General features: G+C 46.0%; 1 protein-coding gene across 1 annotated transcript in view; it reads left to right on the top strand.

Annotated features, from left to right (window-relative positions):
- Window positions 1-15,324, top strand: part of ACTR1A (actin related protein 1A) — a 262,729-nt gene that overhangs the window by 210,732 nt on the left and 36,673 nt on the right. The gene's annotated exons all lie outside the window — the stretch shown is intronic.

Genomic DNA, 15,324 nt, shown 5'->3' with positions numbered 1-15,324 from the left:
ATATAATGCCCTGAAATGCACTCCTAAAATGACCATTAACAGTCCTCAAGATAGCAGAAATTAAATAAAGACCTTTCCTAAATGCTGCACCCAACTATGTCCATGCCATATCCCTGCATGGTTTTGTATGTGCTGTTTGCAGTCCTATACTCACATATTTTGCTTACAACCAGAAGCCGCATACGCATACTGTTGCACCAGTTCTGCATCACATTGTCCAGGCCATACCAATGACATGAGATAGAAATAGATACAATCACAATAGGCTAAAAAAAAACATTCATATTGTTCACAAGTTAAACCACAACCTTCACCTTTTGTTCCAAATCCATTGGTGGATAACTTTTTATTGCAAAGCTTGTTTAAACTATTGGTCAACCTAAACTCTTGTTCAACTTTTGTGTTTTTTAGGGAGGAGGCATATTACTTTATTTTTGTCTAAGTACTAACCTCTGGTGATGTAGTGGTTTACGATCTAGCGCCCCTCAATGTATTGGTCTATTGGTCTCCTCAATGTACTGCTTGCAGTGTTAGGACATAAAGAATTGGGATCAATGTATTGTTGCTGCACCACAAGCCCCACCTGAGGGCTTTGATACTAAATGACCCCCAGGGCAAATATAGAGTCTCTAAGGTTAGAGAGCATCTGAAACAGGAAAATAATGGCTAGCTTCACTATTCGGATCTTTCTTTATCCTAGGTCTTTTCAGGGGGCCAGATGGGTGGCATGGCTCTTGTAGCACATGGAAGGCTTGATGTGTTAAGGCCTCCTCCATGTGTATTCGGATCTTTCTTTATCCTAGGTCTTTTCAGGGGGCCAGATGGGTGGCATGGCTCTTGTAGCACATGGAAGGCTTGACGTGTTAAGGCCTCCTCCATGTGTATTCAGCAGTCAGCATATAGAGGTCATCCAGGCGGTCAGAGTCAGAGAGCACAGCTCATCTGCTCCTACCCTGCAGCAGAAGGTTTTTCTGGGTACCCAACCTTTACTCCAGCCTGAACAAAGACAGCTACAAACAAAGGCTCAGTCCTTACCAAACATTTTTCCTTGCACTGTTGTAAAAAGTTTCTTATAATTTCTTATGATGTGTAAGAAACTTGTTCAAGGGACTATTATTTAGCCAACTTTGTAAGTACAGGTGGGAAATGTGAAAAGTCATAAGCTCTTGCAGAGTTCAACCCATAAAATCTTACCCCCCTATCTGCTGGAAATGCGTTGGTTTCCTTTCTTCAGATTTTATTTGGCTTTCAGTGCAGGTAAACACTGGTTAGACCAATTCAAACCTATCAAGCTCAGAATGTATGTATTTTGATCATGGTTTTCTGAAACACAAGGCATATTTCTCCGTAGGAGGCTTGGCAAGGGACCACAGTTGTGCTGGCCTGTGGTAAACTTTAACTGGAAGAACAGTTGGTAGTCTTACATGCACACGAGTTCGGCTGCCACCATGACCACTCACCACCTAGCTTGTTGTAGGGTCCAGCAAACACCCTTGCAAGGTTTGGAAAAGATTTTGGGCTCATCCTCAATCAGCAGGGCTGAGCTTAATTTACGCGGTACAAAAGGGGGTGGTGATGGACGGAGCCTCCGAACCAATCAAACACTCACACCCAGTCAAAAGATCTGGGTTTAATCCATCACCATTCTTTAGCCCACTCTGCCACCCCAGTTCAGACATGGCCATATGAAATCGGTCTGCCCTGTGCCTCATGGGAACAGTCCAACCCGAACTGCCAAACCATGCCTTCCCTGGACCGGAAACAAGCTTCCTAGGACCAGTTTCTGGCTTTTCAGCCGTCTTCAGCCAGGCTTGCTTGAATCCAATGGCAAAGTGAGCATTGTGCAACCTTCCGTCCATCATCTTGTGTGTTTTGCTGTTCACCCTATGTGGGAAGGGTATGCCCAGACGTGGGTCCCGTGCTCACTAAGCCACTGGAGTCAAGCTATCCTAGCTGAAGACGGCTGATAGCCAGAAACCGGTTCCTAGGATGCTTGATTCTGGTCCAGGGAAGACATGGCTTGGCAGTTCGGGCTGGACTGTTCCCATGAGGCACAGGGTCAAGACTGATTTGCATATGGCCATGTCTGAACTGGGGTGGCTTGGTGAGCAAAATAACGACGAATTAAACCCAGATCTGTGACTGGGGGTGAATGTTTTGCCATTGTGCAACATTCCGTCCATCATCTTGTGTGTTTTGCTGAGCTTAATTTACAAGCAACCGTGTTGAGCTATGGAGCGCACTCTATGAACTCACCAATTGTTAGGAAAAACAAGTATAGCAAGACAAATTATTTGTATGGCAATAAGGATCCACGAAAAAAAAAACTTATGAAGATGTTACTGAAACACAACATAAGCTCAACCCTTTTTTTGAAATGATGGACAGGATGTTGATTGTGCTAGCCATTCTTTTATTGGGCACACTATCATGTTAAGCTAAAAAGGTAGCTTGTTATTTAAAATCTCATTGGAGCTGGAAAATTGTAATGCAGGGATTGTGATCTGTGTTGATAGTTAGGTAGTGTGCTTACTACCCTGACCTTTCTCCTCATGAAGAAAAACTTGCTCTAACGCACTGAAAGTCTACATGAAATGTAATGCACTTCAAGAAATATGGGTGATCATAGAATATTTTCCCTTATTTGTAGTGAATCTATGTTGGAGAATTTGTGAAGGGTCATGACCTTCGGCAACAAATTGAAGAATTCATTCCACCCTATTACAGATATGATGTATTTGGACTGGCAGCTTTTCATGCTGGTTAATACACAGTTTTGTTTTGTTGGTGAAGAAAGGCAATGCTAAATATGTCAAAGGTAAAGGGAGTTTAATGTGTATTTTTGGGGAGGACTACAGGTATTCAACATTTATTTGCTCGTCCCTAAAGAATTTGGTATCAAGGGGTTTAGAGACATAATAATGTTAAATAACAGCAATTATTTTTGTCGATAATTAGCAAAGTTAGCAATAAAACACATTCTTCTGGATTTCAAATTATTTTTGGATGATCTTAGAACATGGCTGAGCTCAGTTTTTTCTCAAATAGGGGATGCACACTTGCCAGAATGCTATTAAGTTAATTGCACAGATGCATTTTTGTACGTTTGGATCTGGGGCTCATTTATTAAACTGAAGTGATGTTGTAAGTGTTTTAAAATGTGCTTAAAATGATATATCAGTTTGTGGCAAATTGCCTGAATGAAGTACATTGTAAACAAGCATTTACAATGCAACGGTTTCGCCTTTGGAAAAGTTTGAGCTATTGACATTGTAAATCCCAAAATGTGTTTTTATGTGTTGGTTAAGAAAACAGATAAATAAATGGCATTGTCATTTACATTGCCAATAGCTCTAACTTTTCCAAAGGCGAAACCGTTGCATTGTAAATGCTTGTTTGTTACTTTCCCCTCTGTTTTTCTGTTTGCATTTGTTTCATTGGTCTTCCCTCAAAATAAATGCTAAATTGAAAGACACATCCGGACTACTAGATTCACCCATTCTTCTCACAGTGACATTCCAAATTGCTGTACTCATGAGTGCTAGACAGCCACCCTTCAGCCTCAGCCTAAATCGGCCATCGAAAATCTAGGAATCTGGTTTTATAGCAAGCTGTCATTTGTAGTTCAGGTGTGAAAACTGGCATCATGTTGTTTTGGTATTTTAAGAACCATAAGAAAGGTCTAGTACAGGCCCTGATTGCATCCCGCATGGACTATGAAAATGGACTATATCTGGGACTCTCTCAATTGGCACTAAGAAGACTGCAGATTGTTCAGAATGCAGCAACCCATCTCTTGCTCAGGCTACCTAGACACCAGTCTGTGTCTATCTCTATTCAAACTTAATTGGCTTCCGATTAAAAAAAAAAAGGGGGTTAAATTCAGAGCCTTATTTTTTGCTTTCTGAACTTGTAATAGCACACACCAGAGTCACCAAGACCTCTTAGATCCTTGTTTTCTTACTCTGCAGTTATTTCCCAGATTCCATTAAAGCAAGTAGTGGATGTTGCTCTCTCTCTTGCTTCTAAATAATGGAATTATTTTGCATCTACCCTCTGGAATTCCCCTGATAAACACATTTTTAGAAAATCTCTTAAGGCTAGATTGTTTGAGCACTTGTGTTAAGTTCTAGTTTGGCTCCTACCTATCTGAGCGATGGGAGGCCCTTTGTGGGTAATCACCATATAATAGAAATAGTTTTATGACAGAGCTTTAAATAAATCTATTTTTTTTGTCCACAGGAAGCCATTATAGTTTATGTCTGGGTGTTGATATAGGGGTGTCTCTTTTTAATTACAGAATCAGTCTTGTTGCCGCATATAGTTGGAGATGCTGCATAAGAAATTTTGGGGCTCCCAAAAGTGATGTGTTAAAGTAGTCCAAGTGAGAGAGAAAACTTACACCAAGCCCTTTCTGGAGGATTGAAGAATAGAATATTTCTTGATACATGGAGCAAACGAAACCCTGTGGCTCATGTTGTTCATGTGTGTCTCCAGCTTAAGATCTTTAGCCATAATAATTCCAAGGTTACGGGCATAGAGTACCAGTGGTGGCAATGTTTTTAGCTTATGTTATCACCACTCGGTTGTCCATGCATTGTCGAGACCAAACACAATCACCTCAGTTTCACCTCAAGGCATACTACATTAGCACGATTATTTCATTCTTCAACCAACCGCACCTAAGACAATCAGGATGCTGTCAGCATGTCTGGTCTTATGGCTGAGTGTCTTTTACTGGTATGCAACACCAGGTTGTACATGAAGTTCCTTCATGAAAGTCTGGTTTATCAGTGCTGCGAGAAGTCTAAGGAATTGGTACCACAGGATTCTGACAAGCCTGCCACCTATACTACAGTTAATAGAGTGATGGTGTTAAAAGAGAAACATGCAAAGAGGCTTCTCCTCACAGACAACACCACCATCCTGTATTATCTGAACGAACAAACCAAGCGGAACGAAATCAAGCGTCCTCTTTGCTCTCTGGCACTTAAAATTCTGCCACCTGATCCTTCCAGATGATTAGGTGGTAGTGTTGAAAGAAGCCAAATATCCCTCCACAATATCTTCGTACCCATTCAGCTGGAAGTTTTTCTGCCTCTGGGAAATTGAGAGGCAGCTTGTCAGTTAGAAATAGTAGTACATTGCCTGGCTAAATGATGGCTACAATTTTGTTTCTTAAACTACATTTGGCTGCCATTACCTCTTACTGTAAGCATTTGATTGAGATGTTTTATCACATGATTTTAGATTTTATAGAAGAATTGAACATAGCCATTTCAAAGTTAACCCCTTCCATGCTCATGACGAGCTCAGCTCGTCATGCAGTACACTGCTCGTGGCGAGCTGAGCTCGTCATGAACAATGGGATTTAAGGGAGTTCAGCACCAAGAGTGAATTGCTGTAGCATTCAAGGTGTTAATGAATCCTCCTTTTGAACCCATTCACTAGATAGATTTTCAAAAAGTAACTTGGAAAATTGCTTTTCTTTTGCTCAAACAATTTACTAGTAGTGTGAATGAGCTCCTAGCTCTAGGTACTGAAGCATCTCACACAGTCTTTCATTATAATAAGGTCTCTCTTTCCTGAAGTCATATCTGATTTCCATTTCACTTCAACAATTTATTTTCAGGCTTTTTGCATGAATCCTTCCTCCCCGATAGATTGTTTGTGAAAAAAGATATGTGTTACTACTTATAAAGAATCAAAGAAATCGCTTCGGGTGGTCCCTCTTCCCCCTCCCCTCCACCCATCAACCTCTCTTTATGCACTTATCACCGAGGAGGAGCCCTTCCTGGAATGCGGGGCCTGCCCCAAACAAAGGCTCTGGTCAACTGGGACTGTTTTGCCGACCAAGGGGTACGGGGCTCCAGCATGCCAAGAGTGTCTGAGCCCCATGGTGGGCTCCCTTTTTTTCTTGCCCCTCATCCCACCAGTCTTTTCTACCTGGAACATGAGGCCCCTCTGAGGTGATTGAGCGAGTCCGGGAGAGTATATTCGACGCTATGCTGAGGTTTACGGTTTAAAGGCAGGCTGAGACATTTGCGCCAAATACTTCCCTTCCACCCATCAGGAGCGACATACAAAAAAATGACCAGTGCCTAACAGTGCTAGACATGAGGTTCGACCATATCACTGACAGGGACCCTGAACTCTGGTGTATACGAAACAAGATTATTGACCCAGAAAACAGGAGCTGCAGGGACAACGTGCATTTATCCAGTATTAGGGTATCTTTCATAGATTCACATGCCTGAATCATTCCCCTTCGTCGGGATTGGAGTCCCTGGTACATAAATAAAGTAATGTCTCATAGACATATATACGTAGTAATGGGCCAGAGGCCTCTCATTAGTAACATATCCATGTCCTTTTGTGAAAAAGGACCAAACTTGGCGAAAAGCCAATCAGCTATCACCACCCTCTGGAACCTTCCTGGAAGGAGCTCTAGTCCCTCAAATTTTCTCCTGCTCGTCGTGCTAAGGGAGTCTCCACTGAGCTCTGCTCAGCTTTCCTCAGTTTCTGGATTTCCAGTACTTTTTTCTTCAAAATCTCTTCATCTGTGTGGAGTTTTCAGGTTACTCATGGCTGATACTCCTAAAAAAGGACTTTTTAGGTCCTGTGCTTCATGTGGTAAAAAGAGACTTCGTGTGGATGACCAGCACAAGGACTGTCTCTATTGCCTCTACCCGGATCATTCTTCAAAGGACTGTAAGGTAAGTCGTATCTTTTCTACAAAGACCTTCAAGGACAGGGAGGGACGCCTCTTAATTTGGCTGCAGAGACTAAAAGACAAAGACCAAGCAGTATCTCCTGAAGAGAGTGAATGTTCCTTCAGGACTTCACATTCCTCTCAAAAGAGACCTCGGGTGGCCTCTCCAGGTCCTTCCTCGCAGCCACCTCAATACAAGACACATAAAAAGTCTTCAGAGGCGCATTCCAAGGCTTTACCGGCGAAGGTTTCTCCTCAGGAGACTGTTCCAACCTTCAAGAAACCTGTTTCCACCTCGTCGACTTTGCCTATTACCTCGTCGACGACGACCATATCTACTCCTGTGGCATCTTCTGCATTATCCAAAGAAATTGTCGTCGACGTCAAAACCGACGACGTCCATACGATCGCCATCGACGAGCACGCCCACGAAGACTACCTCGTCGACATCTACTTCGTCGTCGGCGAAGGCGACGAAGACACCGACTACGACAAAATTGTCGACGCGACTATCGTCGACGACAGCATTGACGACGATACCACCGTCGGCGCCACAACCGTCGACGACGTCATCGTCGATGATACCACCTGTGACACCCGTCGACGTCCGACAGCTGAACCTACCTTGCAAAGTGCGTATGTACACCTTAAAATTACGAAACGCATGCTGACACCGGCCTTGACTTCTCCAAGCAGAGTCCAGCCTTTACCACCTGCCCCACCTCCTGGAGGAGGAAGACTCTGATGACGGCAGTATGTTCAGGACTGCTACCAGCCCATCTGAACTTCATGTCAAATATCATGAAAGCTCGGACTATGATGAACATGAGCAGGTGGACCAGATTGATTACCATGAGGAGTACCATGCCCCTCAAACTTCTATGGTTTGTCTGCCAGCGACTCTGGTTACTGACCTCCAATTTCTAATTTCTGATTACAAACAAAGGTTTCCATCTTCGGTTACGCCTCCACCTCCTCCAGTGGTCTCTCCACCACCTAGACCTCGACCTTCACCTCTAATACAGCCTGGCCCTTCTACTTCACAACCTCCACCTTCCTCGGATGACGATGAGGAGGAACAATCCAAAGAGGGGGAACTTTGAGATTCTCAATCAACACACGATGAATGGGACGATTATGTAATCCCCTGTCCAGCATCCTCTGTGTCTACTCAGGCTGATTCACCCCCTGAGGATATTGGGGGCTTTCACAATATCCTTGAGAGAGCGGCTCAGCGTTTCCAAATACCTATGCCTTCTCACCAACAAGACTGTTTCCTTTATGACTTTAAGGAACCGTTCAAGAAGTCCGTCAGGTCTATACCTATCATCGACTACATTTGGGACCAGGGTATTAAGATTATGCAAAACCCTTCTTCTTTTTCCCCCAGTAGGCTGCCTAGGCTGGACAAGAAATATAGGGCTCCGGACACCGCTCCAGCTTGCCTGACCGGCCACCCCAAACCTGACTCTGTTATCACACAGGCTGCGCAGCGGAAATCTAAAAATCCTTCTGCAACGCTAACTGCCCCTCCAGATAAAGACAGGAGACGGCTAGATAATATTGGGAAACGTTTCTCATCTATGTCCGCGTTAACAGTGCCGCTTCCAACTCTTTGGCACTGTTAGGACGTTATAACCAGCAAATGTGGGCAGACATTGCCCCATATCTCGGATCCTTGCCGGAGGAGGCAAAAGAAGAGGCAAAAAAGATCCTACTAGATCCGCATTACCTACATCCGCATTACCTCTCACATGGTCAAAGCTCTACAGTGGTGGATTCACCCTCAAACCCTTTTGCTAGACTTGCCTTTCTTGCTTCCAGCTTCTCCGCATATCATTACAACAGATGCGTCCCTGGAAGGTTGGGGAGCGTTCCTCCAGGAGCATCGGATAAGCGGACGGTGGTCCCCTTCCGAGCGGAAACTACACATAAATCTCCTAGAGCTGCGAGCTGTCTACCTAGCCCTTCTAGCTTTCCTCCCACAGATCAAAAATTCTCTAGTGCTTGTGCGGACAGACAATACCACGACAATGCACTATCTAAACAAGCAGGGTGGGACCCGTTCCCTGACGTTATCTCACGAATCGCAGAAAATCTAGAACTGGTTGCTCCTTCGCAACATTTCTCTTCGTGCAGAGTATGTCCCAGGAATGGACAATGTCCTCGCAGACTCACTAAGCAGACAGCGAACAGTTTGCCACAAGTGGGAGATGGATCAGCAGATTCTCAATCGTATTTTCTCCCAATGGGGCACCCCTCACCTGGACCTTTTCGCAACCAAACAGAACGCCAAATGCCAACACCACGCAAGCTGGCGTCCCCAGAAGGGGTCTCTGGGGAATGTCTTTTCGATCGCATGGTTCAACGTCTTTGCGTACGCATTTCCTCCATTTCCCCTGATTCCCAGGGTCCTCAGGAAGTTGAAGGCGGAACATTGCACTATTATCTTGATAGCTCCAGCATGGCCGCGCCAACACTGATTCCCCGGAGCTTCATCTCCTGTCATTGGAACCACCGATCCCGTTGAAGCCGTTTCCCTCTGTCCTCACAATGAACCAGCAGCAAGTCGAACATCCGGATCCAGCATCACTCAAATTATCGGCTTGGTTCCTGAGTTCAGAGAATTCCATGGCCTAGACATCCCACCGGATTGTAGGGCTATTCTAGCTCGGGCTCGGGCTAACAGTACCAACAAAACATAATCCCTGAAATGGAAGAGGTTCTGCATCTGGTGCAAATCTAAAAAAAATACACCCTCTCTCTTCTTCTCTGGTACAAATATTGCCTTATCTTCTTCATCTGGCAAACTCAGGTCTTGCACATGCTTCCATTAAAGTTCACTTGGCAGCACAAGGCAAAGCTCTCGCAACCACAAAGCAGTAAAATGACATGTAAAACAGTATTGGCAATAAAGTTGAGAACAACAGCAGATCTTGTATTTTGCTGGGGGTCGCGTAACTAGTTAGCATGGAGGAGTCTCGTTCGTTATCGAACGAGACTCCTCCATGCTAACTAGTTACGCGACCCCCAGCAAAATACAAGATCTGCTGTTGTTCTCAACTTTATTTCCAATACTGTTTTACATGTCATTTTACTGCTTTGTGGTTGCGAGAGCTTTGCCTTTTTCTCATTTTGAAACTCTTTGAGTTCTTTGAACGGTTAGGGTTATCCCGTTCGCTCTTTACGCACCACACTACAAGTACTATTCTCTCAACACACTATAACGTTTACTATAGGCAGAGCGCCTTCCATCTGCACCTAAATAACCCTCATAGCTGTCTCCTTCACTTGGCAGCACTATCTCGTTTCAGAAGATCCTCTGCAGGCCCTTCTCTTGGTCTAGTAGACTGATTAAACAATTTCTTAAAGGTTTATTCAGAACGTTCCGTCAAGTGAAGACTTTACCTCCTACCTGGCAACTTAACACAGTTCTTGCTCAGCTTATGAAACATCCCTTTGAGCCGAAACATAGAGCTGATCTTAAATACCTTTCCTGGAAAACGGCACTTCTACTGGCTCTTACCTCGACGAGGCGAGTGAGTGAGCTTCAGGCATTCTCAATTCAAGACCCTTTCCTTCAGTTCAAACACGACAGAGTGATCCTGATGACCAATCCTAAATGTATACCCAAGGTCCCATCGGACTTTCACCTTAATGAGCCCATAGTCTTGCGCTCTTTCTTTCCAAATCCTCAAACGGCAGCAGAGAGGACTCTCCACTCCCTCGATCTCAAACGCTGGCTTAAATTCTACATTGACGAAACGAAGACATTTCGCAAATCTAACCAACTCTTTGTCGCTTTCAGTCGACCTAGGAAAGGACTTCCATTGACTAAGCAGAGTATTTCTCGGTGGATCTCTGCAGCTATTACCTTCTCTCACCAGCAAGCAGAGTAACCCCTGCATTCCAAGGTTCAGGCTCCTTCCACTAGAGCTATCTCGACCTCCATGACGCTCTTTGCTGGAGTGCCCATTACAGACATTTGCAGAGCGGCAACATGGAAGGCGCCGCATACGTTCACCAGGCATTACTTCTTGGATACAGAACTCATGAAATATGCAGCAGTGGGACAAGCTGTGCTCCGTCATCTATTTCACTAGAGGTGAGCCTTCTCTCTTCATCCCACCTTCCTCTTGTATACACGAACATTTCTTTCTGATATTGCATACCATTCGAAATGTGCTTATCATTGCTTGCTACTCTGATTCAGGCATGTGAATCTAAGAAAGATACCCTAATACTGGATAAGGAATGTGTTACTTACCTGTAACTGCACTTATCCAGTATTGGTATCTTTCATAGATTCACATGCAACCCACCCACCTCCCCTGGAAGGGCTCACTTTAGTTCTCTCAGTAATACATCTACTTAGCACTGTGCTTACGAAAATCTGAGGGACTAGAGCTCCTTCCAGGAAGGTTCCAGAGGGTGGTGATAGCTGATTGGCTCTTCGCCAAGTTTGGTCCTTTTTCACAAAAGGACATGGATATGTTACTAATGAGAGGCCTCTGGCCCATTACTATGTTTCTCCAGTATTAGGGGTGTCTTTCATAGATTCACATGCTTGAATATTCCCCGTCGTCGAAGTGGGAGTCCCACGGTATATAAAAAATAGCAATAATGCTAATATAACATAAATGATAATATCATATAATAATAAAATAGAGATAATACACTGTAAAAAAACCTCTACAATGGTAACTTCCATAGGAAGACAGTATAAGAGAAAAAACTCATTTGTAACATATCAGTGTCATTATGTTGGTCCAAACTGCAGCCAATCAGGCTCACGCACCCTCTAGAACCTTCTCCTCAGAAGCTCAAGCCCTCAGATTTTCTACCGCACGTCGTGTGAAGGGAGTCTCCCTGAGCTCTGCTCAGTTTTCTTCAAAGTTTGTCTCTTCAACTTATTTTTCCAAGAATGTCAAGTAAGAAGTCCTTGTTTAGAGCTTGCTCTTCATGTGGGAAACTACGTTTGTTTGAGAAGGACCCCCACCAAAAGTGTATTTACTGCCTGTACCCGGACCACAAGGTGGATGAATGTAAAATCTGTAGAGCTCTTCCTTCTAAGACTCTCAGAGACAGGGAAGGTCGCCTTCTTATATGGTTGAAGCGCCTCCAAGATAAAGAAGATGTTCTGTCAGACGCAGTAAGTCTTCAGTCAGGCTGTTCCACTGTTCCTTCCAAACGTGGGAGTGTTCAAGACTTGCCTTCGCCTTTTCTTCAGAAAAAGAAAAAGCTGGCCTTGCCTGTGGCACAATCTTCACATTCTATGCCTTCAGTGTCAACGCCCACGAGACCTGGCTCTCAGGCGTCTTGCCCAGGCTCTATCAGTATTCTGACAGTCCTGACACCCAGGTCGTCGACGGGCTCGTCGACGACCGTTCCGTCCACAAGATTGGCTTTGCTGTCTTCGTCGACGACCTCTGTGACGACGACGTCTGCTTCCTCGTCGTCGACGACGGTGATGTCGACATCCTCGACGTCGACGAGAACTACGATCCCGTCGACGATCCCTATTGTCTCGTCGGCGACGAAGTTGCCGTCGACGAAGAAAACCTCTTCGACGTCGAAGAATTCATCGTCGACGAAGGTCCCGTCGACGTCAGCCTCTCCGTCGACCACCTCGTCGACGTCGGCATCGTCGGCGAAGAAGGCAACGATGGTTCCGACGACGAGAGCCCCGTCGACGTCGAGTGCTCCGTCGACCAGCTCCATGACGACGGCGTCGTCGTCGAAAGAGGCGACGCCGGTTCCGTCGACGAAGGTACCGTCGACGAAGGTACCGTCGACGACGATACCGTCGACGAAAGTATCGTCGACGAAGATACCGTCGACGAAGACACCGTCGACGAGGCTTCCGTCTCCTCAGATTCCAGCAAAGACGGCTCCGTCGACGCACGTTCCGTCGACGACGATACCGTCGACGACGAATCCCTCAGTGGGCCCTATCTCGTCGACGATGGCGATTTCTTCAGCGGCATGTTCAGGATCCTCGTCAGGATCGGGTTCTTTTGCCACCATGCCTCTGGTACCACTGCCTTCCTTGACCTCTGGCAGGGATTCTTCTATGCAGCTGCCGCCTCCTGATCTTCAATTACCCTCGCCTTTGATGGCAACTGATCACGAGACTGGATCTATGGGGGAAGATGATGACGATGAAGCTCACAGTCCATCAGAATTGATTATAAAATGTCAAGACTCCAGTTCTGACCAGGAGGACGTGGAGGAAGTGGTCCAACCGGATGACCAAATTGTCCAGTTGCCTATGGCATCTTTTCCAGTTTCTTTGTTTTCAAACCTCCAGCATATGCTGGATGACTACAACAGAAGGTTTCCGCCTACCCCTCAGGGTACTCCAAGCCACGCTCCGGCGGAGGACTCCGGCCCTGCCACCCATCCACAGTCTTTGGAGCAGCCTGTTTTGACAGAGCTTTCCCGCCCTCACCCCCCTCTTCTTCCGCAACCTGGTGCGCACGGGGTGGATGAGTCGGACAGTGAAGAAGGGGAATTACACCAGGATACTGACGATGATCAGGATCCAGATATGGCGGATTACGACGACTATCGGATACAGACACCTTCTCCGCAACAGCCAGAGGCGGGTGATGCGCCTACCATTGATACAGCAAGCTTCCATGTGCTAATGAATAAAGCGGCAGACCGCTTTAAATTGCCGAGAGAACAACGGCAAGAAGATTGCTTTCTCTACGATTTCAAAAACAAACCATACAAACAAATTCACACCATACCAATCATAGAATTTGTATGGAAAGAAGGGATAAGAATTATGCATTCTCCTAACTCCTTGCCGGCACAAGTCCCTCGCCTGGAAAAGAAGTACAAGGCTCCTGCGGGTTCACCTGCTTGTTTGCTGTCGCATCCCAAACCGGACTCGGTTGTCACACAGGCGGCACAGCGACGATCTCGTAATCCGGCGACTCCTCTCACTACTCCACCTGATAGAGAGGGTCGACGTTTGGACGCCATTGGGAAGAAATTTTCCACCATGTCCTCTACATCGGTACGCGCTGCAAATGCGTTGGCCATTCTAGGTCGCTTCGACAGGCAAATGTGGTCGGACATTTCCGCATTCGTTTCTCTAATTCCAGAAGCGTCCAGAGCGGAAGCCCAGCAAGTTCTCCAGGATGGCATGAGGGCGTCAGAGGAAATGATTGACTGCGCGATTGATGTGGCGAGTACGGGATTTCGCATCCTCGCCAGTGCTGCGGCTCTCCGCCGCCAGGGCTGGCTTAAATCCACTTCTTTCCGGCAAGAAGTCCAGTCGAAGATACTCGACATGCCCTATGACGGTGAATCTCTTTTTGGCGCTCACATTGACGAGGCGCTTGAGTCAATTAAAAAGGACACCGATACAGCAAAATCGCTAGTCTCCTTACAATTTAAGAAGCAGCCCTTTCGTGGAGCCCGTGGAAGAGGTTCATCTTCCACGAATTTTCGAGGAGGACACACTCAGTACCGCCAATTCAACCAAGGCAATCAACGTTACTCCTCTCAACAGTCTACTCGCCAAAATCAGTCACGACCCTATAAAGGAAAACCTACTTATAGGGGTGCCAACAACAAACGCCAGTGACTCTCATGTCACGCAAGGAGTTGGAGGGAGAATCTCGCAGTTTTATTCCCAATGGTCTCTGATAACATCGGACCAATGGGTATTGGACATTGTTCGCAAGGGTCATGCCTTGGAGTTCACAGAGATTCCTCCTCATTCTCCGCCATCAGGCCCGCCACCTCCCCATTTTCTAGAATTGCAACATCAAGTTCGTCTTCTCATTCTAAAAGGTGCAGTCGAAGTGGTTCCTATATCACAACAAGGGACAGGTTTCTACTCACGTTTTTTCCTCATTGCCAAGAAGACGGGAGAGTGGCGGCCTATACTGGATTTGAGGGCGCTCAATTTCTTTCTGAAACAGCAGTCTTTCCGCATGCTCACATTGTCAGAAGTCTTGCGGCTTCTCTGCAGCGGAGATTTCCTGTCCACGATAGATCTGCAAGACGCCTATTTTCATGTGCCGATTCTGCAACAACATCGCCAATTTCTGAGGTTCAAGGTGGGCACGGTCCATTACCAATTCAAGGTGCTGCCTTTCGGCCTGCGTTCGGCACCTCGTGTTTTCACGAAGGTCCTGGCCCCAGTCATGGCTTATCTACGTCTTCAAGGAGTGCAGATTTTTCCTTATCTGGACGATTGCCTTCTGAAATCTCCGTCTCCTCTTCAGCTGGCTCACGACACAAGTCTCTGCCTGCGTACTTTCGAGTCACTGGGGTTGACCATCAACGTGGACAAGTCACACTTAACACCATCACAAAGAAGGAACTTCCTGGGTGCCATTCTCGACACGGAATTATCAAAAGCCTTCGTTTCCCAAGAACGACAGGTGAAAATAGTACGTCTGGTCACCCTCATCCGTTCAAAACAGTCAGTTTCTGTGCGCATGTTGAAGTCCTTTCTGGGGATGGCGTCGTCCTGCATCGCTCTGCTTCCGAACTGCAGGCTCCGCACTCGCCCTATTCAGGAGGAACTAGACCTGCAATGGCGCCAAGTATCAGGATCCTTCAACGATCTAGTGAGAGTCTCGTCTCGC

This window comes from Lissotriton helveticus, chromosome 5_1, assembly GCF_964261635.1.
Source record: "Lissotriton helveticus chromosome 5_1, aLisHel1.1, whole genome shotgun sequence".
Taxonomy (NCBI): domain Eukaryota; kingdom Metazoa; phylum Chordata; class Amphibia; order Caudata; family Salamandridae; genus Lissotriton; species Lissotriton helveticus.
The sequence above is the reverse complement of the archived record's forward strand: the minus strand, read 5'-3'. Positions and strand labels throughout refer to the sequence as shown.